This window comes from Triticum aestivum, chromosome 6A (assembly GCF_018294505.1).
Source record: "Triticum aestivum cultivar Chinese Spring chromosome 6A, IWGSC CS RefSeq v2.1, whole genome shotgun sequence".
Classification (NCBI taxonomy): Eukaryota; Viridiplantae; Streptophyta; class Magnoliopsida; order Poales; family Poaceae; genus Triticum; species Triticum aestivum.
This window is the reverse complement of record NC_057809.1, coordinates 239,821,048-239,838,412: the sequence shown is the minus strand read 5'-3', so window position 1 is coordinate 239,838,412 and position 17,365 is coordinate 239,821,048.

The window sequence follows — 17,365 nt, the reverse complement described above, 5'->3', positions numbered from 1 at the left end:
AGCAGTAGCGCACACAGGAGAAGCGCGCTATAGCTATTATCAGTAGAGAGCTTCAATTAAGCGCGCTACTGCTACACTTGTGTAGCAGTAGCGCTGGTGAGCACGCGCTACTGCTACGTGTTAGCTGTAGCGCCTTATTACTAGCGCCGGTCACCGCGCTACTGATACACCTAAAACCCGCGCTGCTGCTAGCCTTTTCCCTAGTAGTGTAATCATATTTACAAAAATAAGATAGGTCAAGTCCATACTAGCTTCTCTCATCTCAATTAGTCCATCACATATCGTCATTATTGCCTTTCACTTGCACGACCGAACGGTGTGGATAATAATAATAGTGCACGTGCATTGGACTAAGATGGAATCTGCAAGCATTTAACACAAGGGAGTAGACAAGGCAATATGGGCTCTTGGTTAGATCAACAATAATGCATATGAGAGCCACTCAACATTTTCATCATGGTCTTCTCCTCTCGACCCCCAAAGAAAAGAAATAAAACTATTTACACGGGAAAGCTCCCAACAAGCAAAAGAAGAACAATAAATCTTTCTGGGTTTTCTTTTAATTACTACTACTATAGGCATGGAAAGTAAACTAGCTAAAAGCTACAAATAATTTTTTGGTTTTTCTTAAGGTTTTTTCAAACACACAAGAAGAATGCTGGAAAAGAAAATAAACTAGCATGGATAGTACAATGAAAAAGTATGAGCACCGACAACTGGATTGAGTGTGTGAACATGAATGTAATGTCGGTGAGAAATACGTACTCCCCCAAGCTTAGGCTATTAGGCTAAGTTGATCTATGGCCACTGATGGCCTGGTGAATATCCAAAGTTGTAGCTGGGGTCGTATTGAGATGCAGCAACTACTGCCTGACGAGCTGCAGCTTGGATGCGAGCTGCCTCCGTCCTCCTCTCATATTCGTTCCCTTCCTCCCTGGTTATAACATATCTCCTTTTTGCCTAAAAGTCAAAGAAAGTAGGAGCAGGGAGGGCAAAATGGACGGTGCGCCATCTGTCAAAGATTAGTCGGTACTGGAGGAATTGTTCATTCCTCCCAACAAACTGATGGCGAACCATGGCATTATAATCTAGGTACGCAAGAGCTAACTCTATATAATTTCCATGTATGGGTATATTGAGATAATTAGCTACACGAGTTTCATAAATTCCACCAAAAAAATCTCCAATTATACTATTATGATGCAACCTATGTGCAACAATAGCCCCCAAGTTATATTGTTTATCACCTAATACTACACTCTTGAGGACACTAAGGTCTGGAACGCACATGTTTCGCGAACTTGATCCATTTATCTTTACCATTAATGCATCTACCAATGAAGAGAGCAAAATAATGGATGGAAGGGAAATGAATGCTCCCTATGGTAGCTTGCATGATTTCCCTAGATTCCCCCACAATAATACTAGCAAGAAAGTCTTTATATTCAGATTTGCGAGTTGCCCCACCGCGGGAGTTTACAAGCAATGTCAAAATCTTCTAGGTCCATGGTATATGATTTATCATAAAGATCGAATAAAACAATGTGAGAATTGCACGAGGATGTAAATTTAAACCTTCTCACAATGGAATCAGTTAGGTAGTGATATTGTCGGCACTTATCTGACATGAAGTCTTCAAGATCAGCGTTACACACAAACGCGTCAAATTCATCCTTGATGCCCGCTTGGACGATGAACTCCTCTGACATCCATTCACAAGGCTGCACTTGAGCTTCCCTCCGTGGTTCATCATCCGACTCACGTATTGCGAGCCTCGGTCCTGGCTTCCTTGAGGAACCACCTTGGTACATTTTCCAAAACATTTTTCTTCCTCTAAAAATTTTCTGAAATTTTTAGTGACTCAAAATAGAAGTGAACCAAACTCAACAAGATTGATAGCAACTACTCCCACAAGTTCCTAGAGGCTATATCATGCATTAAAACTACTTTTGACCACATAAATTTGACATGCAAGCTCAAGAACAGGGTCACCTAAGCAGCAAAAATTTGCAACAAATAAAGCACTAGAACAAAAACTAATTGGACCATTGGAGGAGTCACATACCGAAGAACAATCCCCCAAAGTAGTTTTGTGAATGGAGCTTTGAGCAAGGAGATTGAAAATGGCAGCAAGATGAGCTAGAACACGGGTTTGAGCTATGGGAGAATTTTTTTGGAGGAAGACGAAGTGTGTGGGTGCTGGAATAAGTGGAGGGGGCTCACGTGGGGTCCACGAGGCAGGGAGGCGCGCCATGGACCCTCGTGGCCAGCTGGTGTGGCCCCCTGGTGTGTTCTCAGTGCCAGATATTCTTAAATATTATACAAAAAATCATATATAATTTTCAGGACATTTGGAGAACTTTTATTTTTGGGGTATTTGTTATTGCAAGAATAATTCAGAAAACAGACATAAAATACTATTTTCACTTTATTTAATCTAAATAACAGGAAGTAAAAGGAGGGTACAGGGAGTTGTGCTTTCTAACTTCATCCATCTCATGCTCATCATGAGGAATCCACTAACATGGTTGATCAAGTCTTGTAAACAAACTCTTTCCGAATAACATGAAACCGGAGAATTTTCGAATAACACTAAGTTACCTCAACGGGGATATGCATGTCCCCAACAATAAGAATATCATATTTCTTCTTGACAGTAGGGAGAGGAAATTCAAAACCTCCAATAGTAATTGTTAAAGTTTTTCTAATAGAATTTATACTGTGGACTTGAGGTTGTTTCCTTGGAAAATGTACCATATGTTCATTACCATTAACATGAAAAGTGACATTGCCTTTGTTGCAATTAATAACAGCCCCTGCAGTATTCAAAAAGGGTCTACCAAGAATAATAGGCATACTATCGTCCTCAGGAATATCAAGAATAACAAAGTCCGTTAAAATAGTAACGCTTGCAACCACAACAGGCACATCCTCACTAATACCAACATGTATAGCAGTTGATTTATCAGCCATTTGCAAAGATATTTCAATAGGTGTCAACTTATTCAAATCAAGTCTACGATATAAAGAGAGAAGCATAACACTAACACCAGCTCCAAGATCACATAAAGCAGTTTTAACATAATTTCTTTTAATTGAGCATGGTATAGTTGGTACTCCTGGATCTCCTAATTTGTTTGGTATTCCACCTTTAAAATTATAATTGGCAAGCATTGTGGAAATTTCAACTTCCAATATCTTTTCTTTTATTTGTAACAATATTTTTCATATACTTAGCATAAGGATTCATTTTAAGCATATTAGTCAACCGCATACGCAAAAATATAGGTCTAATCATTTCAGCAAAGCGCTCAAATTCCTCATCATACTTTTTCTTGCATGGTTTAGGAGGAAAAGGCATGGGTTTCTGAACCCATGGTTCTCTTTCTTTACCGTGCTTCCTAGCAACGAAGTCTCTCTTATCATAATGTAGATTCTTTGATTGTGGGATATCAGGATCAACAGCAGGTTCAATCTCTACATCGTTGTTATCGCTAGGTTGAGCATCAACATGATCATTACCATTATCACTAGGTTCATGTTCATTACCATATTGTGTTTCAGCATCAAAAATAGAAATATCATTGGGATTCTCAGGTGTGCCAACAACAGGTTCACTAGAAGCACGCAAAGTCGTATCATTTTTCCTTTTTCTTCTTTTTAGAAGGACTAGGTGCATCGACATTAGTTCTTTGAAAATCTTGCTTATTTCTCTTAGGGTGGCCCTCAGGATACAAAGGTTCCTGAGTTATTCTACCCCCACTAGTCACAACTCTAACAACATTATCATTTTTCTTATTATTTAATTCATTGAGCAAATCATTCTGAGCTATAAGCACTTGTTCTACTAGAGTGGTAAACATAGAAGCATGTTTACTAATAAGTTTAAGTTCAACTTTAACTCAATCACTCAAGTGTTCAATCTTATAAGCATTACGTTTCAATTGTCTACCAACATAAGCATTGAAGTCTTCTTGTTTAACAATAAAATTATCAAACTCATCCAAGCATTGGCTAGCAAACTTAGTAGATGGGATTTCACCCTTATCAAATCTATAGAGAGAATTTACCTTTACTACCTGTGCAGGGTTATCAAGACCATGTATCTCTTCAATGGCTGGTAAATTCTTAACATCTTCAGTTTTAATACCTATATATTTCATAGATTTCCTTGCCTCTTCCATATCTTCTGGACTGAGAAACAGAATACCCCTTTTCTTCGGAGTTGGCTTAGGAGTTGGTTCAGGAAGTGTCACATTGTTATCATTACTCAACATATTATTCAATAGCAATTCAGCTTGATCAACAGTTATTCCCCTGAAAACATAAACAACACAACTATCCAGGTGGTCTCTGGAAGCATCGGTTAGTCCATTATAAAAGATATCATGTATTTCATTTTTCTTGAGAGGATGATCAGGGAAAGCATTAAGTAATCGGAGAAGCCTCCCCAAGCTTGTGGGAGACTCTCTTCTTCAATTTGCACAAAATTATATATTTCCCGTAAGGCAGCTTGTTTCTTATGAGCGGGGAAATAATTAGAAGAGAAGTAATAAATCATATCCTGGGGACTACGCGCACAATCAGGATCAAGAGAACTAAACCATATTTTAGCATCACCCTTTAATGAGAACAGAAATAACTTAAGGATATAGTAGTAACAAATTTTTCCTCATTAGTGAATAGGGTGGCTATATCATTCAATTTACTAAGATGTGCCACAACAGTTTTAGATTCATAGCCATAAAAAGGATCAAATTCAACCAAAGTAATTATCCCAGGATCGACAGAAAAATCATAATCCTTATGAGAAATACAGATAGGTGAAGTAGCAAAAGCAGGGTCATATTTAATTCTAGCATTTAAAGACTTTTCTTTCAGCTTAGCTAACAGTTTCTTAAGATCATATCTAGGGGGAGAATCTTCATCATCACTTTCATCAATATTATCAGTTTCAATAATTTCATTCTCTCTAACCCTAGCAAGTTGTTCATCAAGAAATTCACCTAGTGGCACTGTATTATTAAGCATAGAAGTAGTTTCATCATAACCATCATGCATAGCAGAAGTGGCATCATCAATAACATGCAACATATCAGAATGAATAACAGGAGTAGGTGTCGCAAGTTTACTCAAATCAGAAGGTGAATCAAGTACAGAGCTAGATGGCAGTTCCTTACCTCCCCTCGTAGTTGAGGGAAAAATCTTGGTTCTTTCATCTTTCAAGTTCCTCATAGTGATCAATAGATATAAATCCCAAATGACTCAAAGAATAGAGTTATGCTCCCCAACAATGATGCCAGAAAATAGTCTTGATAACCCACAAGTATAGGGGACCGCATCAATTTTCGAGGGTAGAGTATTCAACCCAACTTTATTGATTCGACACAAGGGGAGCTAGAGAATATTCTTAGATATTAACAGTTGAGTTGTCAATTCAACCGCACTTGAAAGACTTAATATCTGCAGTAAAGTATCTAGTAGCAAAGTAATATGGAAGTAGCGGTAACGGTGGCAAAAGTAACAGTAGTAGTTTTGTAGTGATTGTAACAGTAGCAACGGAAAAGTAACTAAGCAAAGATCCATATGTGAAAAGCTCGTAGGCAATGGATCAGTGATGGATAATTATGTCAGATGTGATTCCTCATGAAACAGTTATAACATAGGGTGACACAGAACTAGCTCCAGTTCATCAATGTAATGTAGGCATGTATTCCGTATATAGTCATATGTGCTTATGGAAAATAACTTGCATGACATCTTTTGTCATACCCTCCCATGGCAGCGGGGTCCTGTTGGAAACTAAGGGATATTAAGGCCTCCTTTTAATAGAGTACTGGAACAAAGCATTAACACTTAGTGAATACATGAACTCATCAAACTATAGTCATCACCGGGAGTGGTCCCGATTATTGTCACTTCGGGGTTACCGGATCATAACACATAGTAGGTGACTATTGACATGCAGTATGGCATCAAGAACTCACATATATTCATGAAAACATAATAGGTTCAGATCTGAAATCATGGCACTCAAGCCCTAGTGACAAGCATTAAGCATAGCAAAGTCATAGCAACATCAATCTTAGTACATAAGGGATATTAGGGATCAAACCCTAACAAAACTAACTTGATTACATGATAAATCTCATCCAACCCATCACCGTCCAGCAAACCTATGATGGAATTACTCACGCACGGTGGTGAACATCATGAAATTGCTGATGGAGGAAGGTTGATGATGACGATGGCGACGGATTCCCCTCTCCGGAGCCCCGAACGGACTCCCGATCAGCCCTCCCAAGAGAGATTAGGGCTCGAAGGCGGCTCCGTATCGTAAAACGTGATGAATCCTTCTCTCTGATTTTTTGTCCCCGAACGTGAATATATAGAGTTGGAGTTGACGTCGGTGGAGCCTCAGGGGGCCCACGAGGCAGGGGGCGCCCCCCGGGGGGCGCCCTACACCCTCGTGGACATGGTGTGGACCCCCTTGTGTTGATTCTTTAGCCAATATTTTTTATTTATTCCAAAAATATTCTCCGTGAAGTTTCAGGTCATTCCGAGAACTTGTATTTCTGCACAAAAATAACACCATGGCAATTCTACTGAAAGCAGCGCCAGTCCGGGTTAGTTCCATTCAAATCATGCAAGTTAGAGTTCAAAACAGGGGCAAAAGTGTTTGGAAAAGTAGATACGATGGAGACATATGAGTTGACACCCAGGATAACTTATTATACACTCCTAGCTACTTAAGCATGTCATGATCAACTATAATCTCTAATTTTCCTTGCAAACATGTTCAATCATAACATGCTGAATCATGGATACTGAGTTAAACATATTTACAAAACCAAAAACAAGTTGAGTTCATACTCGCTTTTCCCTGCCACAGTCACATCATCAAATATCATCATTATTGCCTTTCATTTGCACGACCGAATGATATGAAAATAATAATAGTGTAAGAGTGCCATGGATTAAAGTGGAATTTGCAACATTTTATTTTGAGGAGAAGACAAAATAATATGGGCTCTTTGTTAGATCAACAATAATGCGTATGAGAGCCACTAAACATTTTCATCGTGGTCTTCTACTTAGTATGATTCAACAAAAAAAAAACAAAAGAATTTCAAAGAAACACGCTAAAATATTTTTGAAGTTTTGAGTTTTTCATGAAGAATGCAAAATAAAGAAAGAAAAAAGAAAACGAGAAAAACTATTTACACGGGAGAGCTCCGAAAAGAAAAAAGAAGAAATGAGTAACATTTTTGGGTTTTCTTTTAATACTACAACTAAACTAAACTAGAAATAAAGACTGAAAAGAAGCAAGAAATATTATTGGATTTTCTCAAAGATTTTCAAACACACAAGAAGAAAGCGAGAAAATAAATCTTGCATGGATAATACCTTGAAAAAGCATGAACACCGACAAATGGAGTTAAGTGTGTGTGCATGAATATAATGTCAGTGGAAATACCTACTCCCCTAAGCTTAGGCTTTTGGCATAGCTTGGTAATCACCATCCGCATCCTGGATAATAGTCGGAGTGATAACTCACGGAGGCTCTTGGTGCTGCCTCCTCGGCCCGTTGAGCTTTCACTCGACTCAACATAATACTGTCGTAACGAGCTCCCACTGGATGATGACTCTGAGGACCTCCTCCTCGAAGAACTTCTAAAGAGGTGCATTTTTATTTGCGAACAATTTCTGAAAAAGTTAACCCACAAATTTTGTCAACAAATCATCACAAGATTGATAGCAACTACTCATATGGATGTCTAGAGGCTAAATTAAGCATTCAAACTACTTAGAACTCTAAGAAATTAACATGCAAGCCCATCTACAGTAGCACCAAGAGTAGCTAAGTACTCAAAAATTAACCCACTAGAACAATAACAAATTGGAGCAATGGAGTCACAAACTAAGTAGCAATTCTCGAAAACAATTTCAGAAATGAGCTTCGAGGAAAGAGATCGAAAGCCGCGGGTTTGAGAGCAAGAACATGAGAGAGAAAGAGAGCTGAATGAATTTTTTCTGGAGGTAGGTGATGACATGGGCTAAAGGGATAAGTGAGGCAGCCACATGGGGCCCACTACCCACCCGGTCGTGCCTCGGGTAGCTGGCACACCCTGGTGCCTTGTGTGCACCAGGGGCACCCCCTCGTGATGTTATTTGTACCAAAAATTCTTAAATATTCAGGAAAAAGTCATGTTAAAAATTTAGGTCATTCTGTGCACTTTTATTTTTCACCTCTTTTTTATTGCACGGAAAATTCTGAAAACAAGATAAACATGGCATTTTATTTTATTTAGCCGAGAATAACAAAAAAAGTGTGGACAAAAGGTTGTGCATACAAAGTTCATCGACCACATGCTTCTTGAAAATAATCCATTAATAAGGTTGATCAGGTCTTATTAACAATCACTTTCGATTAACATGAACCCGAAGAACTTTTGTAAAACACTAAGTTACCTCAATGGGGATATGCATATCCCCGAAAATAAGTATTTCATATTTCTTTTTGGCAGTAGGGAAAGGGAGTTGAAAACTTCCAACAGTGATTGCCGGAGATTTTTTTAATAACATTAATACCATTCACTTGAAATTGTTTCTTCGAAAAGTGCACTATATGCTCATTACCATTGATATGAAAAGTGGCCTTTATTTTATTACAATCAATAATAGCCCCTACAGTGTTTAAGAGGGTCTACCAAGGATAATCGACATGTTGTCATCCTCGGGCATCTCAAGTATAACAAAGTCTGTTAAGATAGTAACATTTGCAACAACAATGGGACATCCTCACAAATAAGGATAGGTATGGCAGTTGATTTGTCAGCCATTTACAGATATCTTAGTAGGTGTGAGTTTATTCAAATCAAGTCTTGTATATAAAGAGAAAGGCATAACACTAACACCAACTCCTAAATCACATAAAGCAATTTTGACATAATTTCTTTTGATAGAGCATGGTATAGTTGGTATTCTTGGATCTCCAAGTTTTTAGGTATTCCATCCTTAAAAGAATAATTAGCAAGCACTGTGGAGATTTTATCTACGGGTATTTTCCTTTCATTAGTGACAATTTCTTCATGTATTTAGCGTAAAGGGCCATCTTTAAAATATCAGTCAAACAGGTAAGCAAAAAGACTAGCCTAAGCATTTCAACAAATCATACAAATTATTCATCATATTTTCTCTTAGGTGGTTTAGGTGGAAAGGGCATGGGTTTCTGAACCCATGGCTCTCTTTATTTACCATGATTTCTAGCAACAAAGTCTCTTCTATCATATCGTTTATTTTTAGGTCGTGGGTTACCAAGATCAACATCAGTTTCTATTTCAACATCATTATCTGGTTCTTTATCATTGTCTAGTTAAGCATCATCATGAACATCATCATTATAATTTTCATTACCACTATGTTAGTGTTCATTACCAGATTGAGTTTCAGCATCTGAGATAGAGACATCATTGTTATCTTCAGAAGGTGTTTCTATTTCAGGTTCACTAGAGGTATACAAAGTCCTATCATTTTTATTTTTCTTCTTCCTTTTAGAAGGACTAGGTGCATCAGTATTAATTCTTTGATAGTCTTGTTCAATTCTTTTTGGGTGTCCTTCAAGATAGAGTGGTTCCTATGTCATTTTGCCTCCTCTAGTTGCTACCCTAACAACATAATCATTTATATTATTGTTCATTCCACTAAGCAATTCTCTTTGAGATTTAGCAACTTGGTATAACTGGGTTTGAACCATAGAGGCATGTTTTCCTACACCTCTAATATCATTAGTGATTCTAAATAACAAGTCACTCAAGCGAGCAATCATATCAGAATTGTTCTTTAATTGTTTCGTAACATTAGCATTGAAGTGATCTTGCTTTCTAATGTAGTTGTCGAATTCATACAACCATTGACTAGGATGTTTATTATGAGGGATGTCACCTACATCAAACTTTAAAAGAGAATTTACCTCCAGCACCTGTGGTGTCATGTCAGACCATGTATTTGTTTGATAGGTGGTAAGTTCTTAACTTCTTCAGCTTTAACACCTTTTTCTTTCATGCATTTCTTTGCTTCTTGCATATCTTCAAAACTGAGAAATAAGATACCCCTCTTGTTTGGAGTGGGTTTAGGCGGTGGTTCAGGAAGTGTCCAATCATCATAATTCTTCAATATATTATTCAATACTTCCACAGTTTGTTCAAAAGTTTGCTCCCTAAAAACACAACTAGCACAACTATCTAGGAAATTCCTTGAAGCATCGGTTAGTCTATTATAGAAGATATCAAGTATTTCATTTTTCTTGAGAGGATGATCAGGCAAAACATTAAGTAATTGGAGAAGCCTCCCCAAGCTTGTGTGAGACTCTCTTCTTCACTTTCAACAAATTTTAATTTTTCATGTAAGGCAACTTGTTTCTTATGAGCAGGAAATACTTTTCAGACAAGTAATAAATCATATCCTGGGGACTACACACACAACCAGGAGTAAGAGTATTGTACCATATCTTAGCATCACCCTTTATTGAGAACAAAAATAACTTAAGGATATACTAATAGCGAATTTTCCCATCATGAGCAAACATGGTGGCTATATCCTTTAATTTTGTAAGATGTGCCACAACTGGTTCAGTTTCATAGCCATGGAAAGGATCAGATTCAACCGAAGTAATTAACTTTGGGTCGATAGAGAACTCATAATTCTTATATATAAAGGTAGGTGAAGTAGCAAACTTATGATCATATTTCATTCCAGCATTCAAAGATTTTCTTTCAACTTGCATAATAACTTCTTGAAAGTTCTTGAGATCATCCCTATGCTTACAAGTAAGAAAGTCTCTAGCTACCTCTCCATCCATAAAATAACCCTCGGTATCTTAGGCAATTCAAATCTAGGAGAGCTAGGTCTAATATGTATTTATAGTTTTCTGTTTGAAACGCTTCATCTTTTTTATTAATTTCATCAGTTTCAGCATTCTCAATATCTTTAGCTCATCCAGAAATTCACCTAGCAGCACACTATCATGAAATTAGATACTACCATCATCGTAAGCATTATTCATGGCAGAAGTAGCATCGTCAATGACTTGCAACATATCATGATTAAGAGGTGGTGTAGGTATTGCAAGTCTATTCAAAATAGAAGATGAATCAAGTGTAGAGCTACAAGGCAATTCCTTACCTCTCCTCGTCTTAGAGGGAGCGATCTTGGTTCTAGTATCTTTCATATTCATCATTGTGATATATATAGAAATCCCAAGTGACTCAACAAATATAGCAATGCTCCGCGGCAACGGCGCCAGAAAAAAGTCCTAATAACCCACAAGTATAGGGGATCGCAACAGTTTTTGAGCGTAGAGTATTCCACCCAAATTTATAGATTTGACACAAGGGGAGCCAAAGAATATTTGTAAGTATTAGAAGTTGAGTAGTCAATTCAATCACACCTGGGGATTAAATATCTGCAGCAAAGTGATCAGTAGCATAGTAGCATGATAGTTTGATAGTAGTAGTAGCAATAGCAGTGGTAGCGGTAATAGCACTAATAGTATTTTAGCAGTTGTAACAATAGCAATAGCAATAGTAACTTAGCAAGCACATTATGTGAAAAGATCGTAGGCATTGGATCGGTGACTCCGTTGGGTGATTTTCATCATAATAGTCATAACCTAGGCCGATACAATACTAGCTCCAGTTCATAAATATAATGTAGGCATGTATTCCATAAGTAGTCGTAAGTGCTTATGGAAAAGAACATGCATGACATCTTTTGTCCTACCCTCCCGTGGCAGCAGGGTTTATAAGGAAACCAAGGTATACTAAGGTCTACTGTTAATAGAGAACTGGAACAAAGCATTAACACATAGCGAATACATGAACTCCTCAAACTACGGTCATCACCGGAAAGTATCCCAATTGTTGTCACCTTGGGATTTACGGATCATAACACATAATAGGTGCATATAACTCGCAAGATTGGATCATGAACATATATATGATGATGAAAACATAAACATTTTAGTTCTGAAATCATGTCAGTTGGGCCCTAGTGACAAGCATTAAGCATAGCAAAGTCATAGCAACATCAATCATAGAACATTGTGGATACTAGTGATCAAGCCCTAACAAAACTAAGTCGATTACATGATGAATCTCATCCAACCCACCAACGTCCAGCAAGCTATGAAGGAATTACTCACTCCCGGTAGCAAGCATCCTCAAATTGGTGATGGAGGATGGTTGGTGATGACGAATACCGAAGACCCCCCTCTCCCGAGCCCCAAATGGGATCCAAATCTGGCCTCCTGACGAAGAACAGGAGGTGGTGGCAGCTTCGTATCGTTAAATGCGATGAAACTTCCTCTCCTAGTTTTTTTTGGAAAAAATAGGATTTTATAGCATTGTTATTAGGGTCAATAGAGCCTCATGTACCCCACTACCCACCAGGCCGTGCCAAATGGGGGTGGCGCGCCCTGGTGCCTTATGGGCATCTTCCCCCCTCTTGTGGTTCTTGGTTCCAATATTTTTTATTTATTCCAAAATAATTCTCCAAAAAGTTTATTCAAAATCCGAGAAATTTTATTTCTGCACAAAAACATCACCATGGTAGTTCTGCTGAAAACAACGTTAGTCAGGGTTTCTTTCATTCAAATCATGCAAAATAGAGTCCAAAACAAGAGCAAAAGCATTAGGAAAAGTAGATACGACGGAGACGTATCAGGCCATATTGCAAGATCCACCGTACCAATGGTCATGACCTCCAAGAGTGCCACCAAGTTGAGCAACTAGTGGAGAAATAGAAAGCTGAGTATGCGAAATGGGACAAGGACAAGGGCCAGGATAGTACCGGTGGGTCCGGCAAGAAGGGTCGTGGTGGCCGAGGCGGACGCCATAGCAATGTTGGCCCGAAGAAAAAAAGTATGCCAGGGGCAGAGAGAAAATGGAAGAAGACGAGGAAAGTGAGGATGAGGATGATGAGTCTAGCGAACAAGAATTCCAGAAGGCAAGAGAAGCCATGTGCATTGATGGAGGTGCATCTTTCACTCTTCCCACCCCAACTCCAATGGTGGGCATGGGAAGTCATTGCGGTGGAACCGACAGCAGATGCGCGAAAGCCCCTCAAGTGGTCCCACACGCCTATCATTTTCGATGTCGAGGACCACCCTGATCGCACGACTGCAGTCGGGTGTTTGCCGTTGTTGGTCTCACCAACGATACGCAAACCTCAAGGTCACAAAAATGTTTGTTAACGGCAGGGTCAACTTGAGCTTTGATCTTCCCCAATGTGACCGAGAGGCTGTAGATACCTGAAGAATAACTCAAGAAAACTAGGACATTCCAGGGAATCAACCTGGGAAGAAGCCAGCCAAAAGGAAAGATCACGTTGCTGGCGACGTTTGGCGGAGACCAAAACTACCGAACCGATAAAATTGTGGTTGACGTGGTTAAGATCCCCTTGCCGTTCATGGCGGCATCCCACTATGCCTATAATACATTGAAGATGCCAGGGCCCATGGGTGTCATCTCCATCAGCTCCAACAGAAGGATGCAGTCATCTGTATGGAGAAGCTCTACAGAGATGCAGTTGCAGTAGAAGTCGACAAGGAAACAACTCCCACCAAGCTGAAGAATAGCAAAAAGCCCAATAAGACATCCAGTGGGACTTCCGGTAAGCGCACCTCTTCAGAGTGCTACGCACCCATCGAGGACTTGCTGGAATGCTCTGCCGGTAAGAGATCCAAAGCCGCTCCACCTGCAACTAAGACGGTGTCGGCAAGGAAGGATGGCACTGTACCTTCACCATTAGTGCCACCCTAGACAGCAAATAGGAAAGCACGCTCATTACCTTCCTAGGCAAATGAAGATGTGTTTTCATGGCAACCATGTGACATCCCCCACGATCCCAGGGACGTTATTGAGCACCACCTTGTTGTCTGCACCCATGCTCGGACCATCAAGTAGAAGTTTAGAAAGAAAGCTTTGCAATGACAACAATTCGTAGCAGAAGAGATCAAGAAACTCGAGGCAGCTGGCCTGGTCAGAGGAGTGCTACATCCAACCTGGTTGGCAAATCCGTTTGTTGTGTGCAAGGCGAATGGGAAATGGAGACTTTGTACTGATTACACTGATCTCAACAAAGTCTGCCCAAAGGATCCTTTCCCTTTGCCACACATCGACCAGATTATGAGTTCACCGCCGGCTGTGACATGTTCTCATTTCTTGATGCCTACACCGGATACCACCAGATATTCATGTCCAAAGAAGATGAAGAGAAAACCGCATTCATTACTCCATGTGGCACGAACTGCTTTGTACGGATGCCTTTGGACTAAAGAGTACAGGTTCGACATTCGCAAGGGTAGTTCAGATCGGTTTTGAGCCATAGTTGCACAGAAACATTGGAGCTTACATGGATGATATTATGGTCAATACCAAGCACAAGTCCACCCTGATTCAAGATTTGGACGAAACTTTCACCAATTTGTGGAAGATTAACATGAAACTCACCCCCAAGAAGTGTGCGTTCGGTGTTCCCTCCGGTAGGCTCCCTGGATTCTTCATATCTCAGCGTGGGATCAAAGAGAACCCTGACAAGATGAAGGCTATTGAGCAGATCCAAGCACCCAAGACCATCAAGGATGTGCGGCGCCTTGTTGGTTGTGTTGCATCTCTGAGTAGGTTCATTTCGAGGTCTCCTGAGTGTGCTCTGCCTTTCTTCAAGATTTTGAAAAAGGCGGGTTCAGTAAAATATACTCTGGAAGTGGAGGCTGCGCTGCATGACCTGAAAAATACCTATCTTCTGCACCAACTCTAGTCGCATCTTAACCATGAGAACCATTGCCGCTATACTTAGTTGCAATGAATCGAGTGGTTAGTGCTGCACTAGTTGCGCAGAGGGAAGCCGAAGATGAAGACACAACAATGGCCGAGCCAACCTTTGATGAAATAGCTCCTTCTCTGGCAAAGCAAGATACCAGAAAGGAAAATGTGGTGCAAGGGAAGACAACTGGGGATCGAGTTACAGCGAAGAATAAAATGGTGCAGTGGCCAGTTTACTTTGTTAGCTCCATAATGCAGGGGGGCTAGGTCAAGGTATTCGGGCACGAGAAAGTTACTTTTTGGCCTACTCATGGCCTCAAGGAAGTTGCACCATTGTTTTCAAGAACATGAGATCACGGAGGTCACTCTGTTTCCGTTGCACCGTATCCTGAGGAATCCAGAGGCAACAGACAGAATAGTAGAGTGGGCATTGGAGTTGTCAAGCTTTGCGCTCAAGGTTGAAACTACGTCAACTATTCAGAGCAAGTCATTGGAGAAATTCATCGCAGAATGGACGCCAACACCAGACAACGAGATCCTGGAATCAGCCCTCCTCGACAGGGAAACCCAAGGGAATTGGATCATGTAATTTGACGGTGTTTCTCACTACAAAGCGCCGGTGTCGGGGTGCTGCTTATCGCACCCACCGGCGAGCACCTCAAGCATGTGGTTCAAATGCATTTCCCCCATGAGGAAGTTATCAACAATACTGCGGAGTATGATGGACTGCTTGCCGACCTCATAATTCCGGTAGAGTTGGGAATCAAAAAGTTGATCGTCCGTGGGGATTCACAACTTGTGGTGAAGCAAGTAAACAAGGATTACCAAAGCCCATTGATCGAAGCGTATGTGGATGAAGTGAGGAAGTTGGAAGAACACTTTGATGTCTTGCAAAAAAAACACATCGCTCATGCGGGAAACAACATTGCTGATGAGTTGTCAAAGTGTGCTGCCCAAAAGCTACCTGTGGAACCAGGGACTTTTGTGCTCTGCTTGACTCGACCTATAGTCACCCCGTCAACAAGGACGAAGACGAGAAGGAAGATAAGCACTAGTAAATACTTTGTAGTAGAGCTCCTAGATGCCGTCGGCAAAACAGTGATGCGCGTGTCGGTGAGCAGTGGAATCCCAGATTCTTGCTAAAGAGATCAGCGCTCCCGTGGCCGAAGAGATGCCTTTGGTCCTTGTCATCGAGCCCCAAGCTCCGACATGGGCGCAATAGATAGTCCAATTTCTCCAAACAGGAGAACTTCCCAAAGAGCAAGAGCAAGCTGAGAAAGTAGCCCATAAATCGAGTATGTACCATTTTGTGGATAAAATCCTGTGCAAAAAGAACCAAATGGAGTGAAATTGAAGGGCATTACCTGAGAAGATGGATTGAAGTTGTTGGCAGAGATACATGGAGGTGTATGTGGATCCCACATTGTAGCCAAAACCCTTGCCGGGGAAGCTTTCCGACAAGGCTTTTATTGGCCCAGTGCCCTCCAGGATGCAACTAAGCTAGTAACAAGATGTGAAGCATGTAGGTTCCATTCAAAGAACATACACCAACCAGCGCAAGCCCTACAAATGATTCCTCTATCCTGGCCTTTTTCTGGTTGGGGGCTCGATATTTTGGGCCCCTTCCCCCGTGCTACCGTGGGCTTTCAGTTCTTTTATGTTTCCATCGACAAATTCATAAAGTGTCCTAAAGTAGAGCTAGTGACAAAGGTAACAACACTGTCAGCCGTCAAGTTCTTCAAGGGATTAGTTTGTCGGTTCAGGGTCCCAAACAGGGTCATCACTGACAACGGCACACAGTTCATGAGCCATGCCTTCATGCAATACAATCAAAGCCTTGGAATAAAGGTGTGCTTTGCATCCATTTCTCACCCAAGGAGCAATGGGAAAGAAGAAAGAACAAATGCTGAAGTATTGCGCGGGCTCAAGACAAGCACTTTTGACGGGCTGCACAAGTGCGGGAGGCGTTAGATTGACGAGTTGTCGGTGGTTCTTTGGTCACTCAGGATGACACCTAATGAAGCTACTCGTCAGACACCCTTCTCGCAAGTCTACGTGTAGAAGCGGTGCTCCCCACGGAACTCATATACGGGTCACCTCAAGTGCTTGACTACGATGAAGTAGAGTAAGAGTAGCCGCAGCATGATGATGTCGTGCTCCTTGAGGAAGATCATCTTCGGGAAGCTATGTGTGCCGCATGCTAATAGCAAGCCCTGCGCTGCTACCATAGACGCAAGGTTCATGCCCGGAGCCTTAAGGAAGACAACCTTGTCCTTCAGCGCATTCAATCCGCCAAAGGTGCAAACAAGTTGACACCGAAGTGGGGAGGCCCTTACTGGGTATTTCGAGTCACCAGACTTGGCACAGTTCATCTAGAGACCGAGGATGGCATTCACGTGCAAAACTCATGGAATATTGAGTATCTTCACAAGTTCTACACGTAAGGCGCGGTTGCCGGGCCCTACCCCAGCAATCTGTTTTGTACAAGCATAGCCTTAGAGGCTTGTAACCCTTTGTACAAAGCCAAGCGAAGACCTTGGGCA